A 4,956-nucleotide genomic window follows, 5' to 3' on the forward strand; every position below is an offset into this window, starting at 1 on the left:
AGATCACCCTTGTATTTTATTAGTCAGATAGCAGGATTGGGCACCACTACCACACATACACACACCATTCATATACACCACAGAATCATAATTAAAAAATGACTGACTTGAAAATGTTCTTGATTTGAGAATGGTGGAGCATTTCTACATTAATTAAGCTGTTAGTCAAGAGTTATGTTGGTAAGCATTTCAGGAATTCACCTCATCATACAAAGCAAAATAGAAATAAAAGTTTTTAAAAACAGCATTAACATCCCAACACAAGTCCATGCTAGTGGCAATGGGAGAAATTTTGCAAAAAATGTGCTTTTACTATGTAGTAATCAAAATTTGGCTAGACATTGCTATTCATAGTCTGCATGAAAACATTGGAATCAATTTATTTCACACACTTAAAATATGAGAAATACAATAATAAAAAGTATACAGTAGTTTAATTCTATCACATTTTAAAACCATGTACATTCAAGTACATGATTTGTAGGGAATTGGTAACTAGAATCTAGTTGATTGTGGAGTTTTGCCTAAGATTATTATAATGCTTTCAGCTCATAAATTTGCACAAAGGTGACATTATCTTAAATAAAGGGGAACTGAATTCAGAAATGTTAGCTACTCACCAATTTATAATCAATAAAATTTATAAAGCATGAATCTTATATAAAATTCTTAGAATATTACCATTATCTCAGTTAATATTTATGGGATGCATACTATGTGCCAGATGCTACACTAGAAATTTTTAATGACATATCTCATTTCATCCTTCATCTTCCATTAATCTATAATCTTTAATTAGTATCTATGGGAAAGGTATTATCTTCAGTTTTAGAAATGATAAGACTCAAAGAAATTACATGATTTCCCCAACATCATACAATTAGTAATTATTATTTTTTTTTAAAGATTTATTTTTTATTTATTTTTTATTTTTTATTTGAGAGAGCGAGAATGAGAGAGAGTACATGAGAGGGGTTAGGGTCAGAGAGAGAAGCAGACTCCCCGCCGAGCAGGGAGCCCGATGCGGGACTCGATCCAGCGACTCCAGGATCATGACCCGAGCCGAAGGCAGTTGCTTAACCAACTGAGCCACCCAGGCGCCCATACAATTAGTAATTATTAATATAATAAAAAATATTTTCTCTTTACTAAAAAACATTTGGTAAAATGTACCCTAAAACAATCAACAGGAAATTACTGAATGAGATCATGAAACTATTATAGATAAATATTGAGTAAAAGAGCTTAATGAATGTTTTATTTTAAAAGTATACAATTTCTTGGGGCACTTGGGTGGTTCTAAGCACCTGACTCTTGATTTCAGTTCAGGTCATGATCTCAGGGTCCTGAGCTCCAGCCCCGTGATGGGCTCTGCCCTGAGCATGGAGCCTGCTTCAGATTCTCTCTCTCCCTCTCCCTCTGTCCCACCCCCTGTGCACTCTCTCACTTAAAAAAGGAAAAAAAGGCAAAAGTATACAATTTCTTAAAATATAAACTGAATTCTATAAGAAAGCAAGGAAATTAATATCTGCAGTCTTTTTCCTGCAAGGAGTTTAGACCAACCACAAAGTTAGAGGGTACATTCCCAAGACCACTCTCACTTCTGACACCAAGTTCAAACCCTTGGTTCAATAATTAGCTAGGACTTAAAGAACTCACTGAAAGCTATTATACTCAGGATTATGGTTTATTACAGGGAAACTACACAGATTAGAATAAGCCAAGGGAAAAAGTACATAGGGCAGAGTCTAGGAGAAGGACTAAATGCAGAGCTTCTGCTGTCTCTTCTAATGGAGTGAGGACAGGTTACTCTCCTGGTATGGTTGTATAAGAATACATAAGGAGTACTGCCAACAAGGGAAGCTCACCTAAGCTTGGTGTCCAGAGTTTTTAATGGGGCTTCATCACATAGGGATGTTTGACTGATTGCCTGCATGGTTAATCTCAGCCATGTTGACCTAAAGCACCCACCTTAAGTCACATTGTTGGTCTTTCTAGAGTGGCCAGCCCCCACCTTAAGACATATGGGTGTGGCCAGCCCTCCATCCTAAATCACACTGTTAGACTATTCAGTATGACCCAAGGCCCTTGAGCAAACAAAGACATTCTATCAGGCACAACATCCCTAGGACCCAAAGATTACCCCCTAGAATAGTCGAGGGCAAAGGCCAGAACTTCTCTTTGGGCAAGAGATTCTTTACTATAAATTCTTTCCTACACACTCACTTTATTTGGTTTAGCAAGTATCTAAATTTTTATTTACCCATTCTGAAATGGTGAAAAGCCTGTGATTGTCCACTTCCATCTTCTGTCCTCTCACACAAACCATGAGGTCTGGGAGACGTGTCAATATTCTTCAGCCTTCTTTTTGTCCCTCTCATACCATTATTATTCCTCTTCCTTCGGAGAGGCCTCCTTTTATGAGGTTCATGTCAATCATCTCTCCACACCTACTTACTAACAAATTTCTAGCCATTTCCCACTTGTACTAATTTAGGAATGTTCTCAGTCTTCCTTTCCATATTAAATCCATGAAGACAAAAGTTTTGCCTCTAAACTCATTAACTTCCCATATTAAAGCTACCTTTAGGGGCGCCTGGGTGGCTTAGTCATTAAGCGTCTGCCTTCGGCTCAGGTCATAATCCCAGGGTCCTGGGATCGAGTCCCACATCGGGCTCCCTGCTCTGCGGGAGGCCTGCTTCTCCCTCTCCCACTCCCCCTGCTTGTGTTCCCTCTCTCGCTCTCGCTCTCTCTGTCAAATAAATAAATAAAATCTTTAAAAAAAAAGCTACCTTTATTTCTTTACCTCTAAAACTATGAGTCTAAAATCTTGAGCTCTGATAGATCATCTCTGATCACAACCTCTTATCCCTTTAGTTCATTACCTCTTTTCTTCCAGATAATAGGCTCTTTGGTCCCTTAATCACCCCTTAATTCCATCTCTTTCATTTGCAAACCCAATGGACATCTTTCAGACCCTATATTATTTGATCTCTGTTTTGAAATTGACACTTTAATTCTGGTTCTTTGAAACGTTCCCATCCCTTGGTTTCAAGGATCCCACTCTCTCCTACTTCTCCTGCCTTACTGACAATTTCCTTCTTACCCTCCCTTATGAACTCCTATTTCTCTGCTCACTCCCTGAGATTCTTTCTTGTGTTCTTCTCCCTTCATTTCCTTCCTGGGCTTGACATTGCCTTCAGAATACAGTCAAAATTACACAGCATAGAATATGGAACCTTGTATCATCTGAGTCTTGTCTATGTTGAACTGAGTTCTGATTTCCTTTCCAGCTTTGCCTCAGCCAACCTACTGTACACAAAGTGACAACCTTATCAGTTAATGTAAATTCTTCAGATGTTCCAGGTTTTTCCTATCCCTTTGTCTTTGTTCATGCTGCTCCCCCTGCACAGGCACTTTAAAAGAACTAATTCAACACCGTGGCTCCAAGGAGGAGCACTTCATCTGTGCAATGCCAATGAGACCCCTGGCCACAACTCTCTGACCACATGATTGGCTCAGCAAGAGGCAAATGACTCAGGGCAGGCCAATTAGGACCCAGAAAATTCAATTCTGGGACATGGAGCCTCCAGGACAGCAGATTCTCTCTCTTCTCCTAGTCTGTTTTTGGCTTTGGGGGCCACCATAAATAGTCTGAGGATGGAGCTGATCCAGAGGAAACAAACTGACAGATGGATATTGGTGGTATCATCTGAGCCCAGGGTAAAGCTACCACTGATGCTAGAGCTACTGCTAGCCTTTGTCAGCTCACGTGATGAAATAAATTCTCTTTGTGCATATGAAGAGGAAAATTACCCAGAGCAGGCCCAGGCCAGCAGGCCCTAGAGGATGGAAAGTTGCTAGCTCAGTCAGTAGAGCAAGAGATAACCAGAAGCCCCACTGGGAGCAAGAGATAACCAGCCGTTTCTGCTTCTGTGAACAGGCTTCCCACCACAAGCTCCCTAACCACTGTTCCTGCCTAAAGCAGCCTCCCCTCCCGTGGGGGACCCAGTTTAAACCCACCTACCTGCAGTCAGCATGGCCCTTGGCCCTTGGAACCTGACTGCCTGCGCTCCCCTATAAAAGCCCTGTAACCCCGCTGCCTGGGGCTCAGAATTTCCAGTGCGAGCTCGTCTGGGTCCGCTGGCTTAAAATAAACCCGAGTTCTCCTACTTCTCTGAGTGTCACTTGGTTTCTCACCAGTCTGATTATTTTTCCACAACACATAAACTAGTTTGGATTTATTTATTTATTTTTTATTTTCTATAAGAGGAAGTCTAAAAACTGATACTGTGCTCAACAAATACTTGTCAAATAAAGGGAAATGGTAAAGTTAGGAGATTAATGATCTCATAGGACTAAGCTGAGAATTAAGTAATTTACCAATCTGAAGCACCAAGCACAGCACCTAGCAAAAGGCAGATACTTAAAACTTTTTGTTTCTGTGCCCTTAGCCCTCTCCCTTTCCCCACAAAGTCCACACAACACAATTCAAAATTGCTACCAGCACTTGATTTTATAGTGCTAAGAAAATACATATTCTCAAATATTTCAATTATCAAATCCTAGACCTTTTTCTCCATAAATCCTTTCCTCCTATTAAAAATCACAACTGTAACAGCATCTTAAAATGTTTTTCCTGCTTTCCATGCAAAAACATAATATTTAAAGTAAAAGATTGCTAGATCTGACTTTATATTTAAAATTTCTGCATGTTAAAAAACATCATAACAAAATTTTAAAACATATTGAACTTGGGAAACTGCCCAACATATGTAAACACAGAGTATCTTAAAAATCTTACAAATCATTGGGTGCCTGGGTGGCTCAGTTGGTTAAGCGACTGCCTTCAGCTCAGGTCATGATCCTGGAGTCCTGGGATCAAGTCCCGCATCGGGCTCCCTGCTCAGCAGGGAGTCTGCTTCTCCCTCTGACCCTCCCCCCTCTCATGTGCTC

This window comes from Neomonachus schauinslandi, chromosome 4 (assembly GCF_002201575.2).
Source record: "Neomonachus schauinslandi chromosome 4, ASM220157v2, whole genome shotgun sequence".
NCBI classification, from domain to species: domain Eukaryota; kingdom Metazoa; phylum Chordata; class Mammalia; order Carnivora; family Phocidae; genus Neomonachus; species Neomonachus schauinslandi.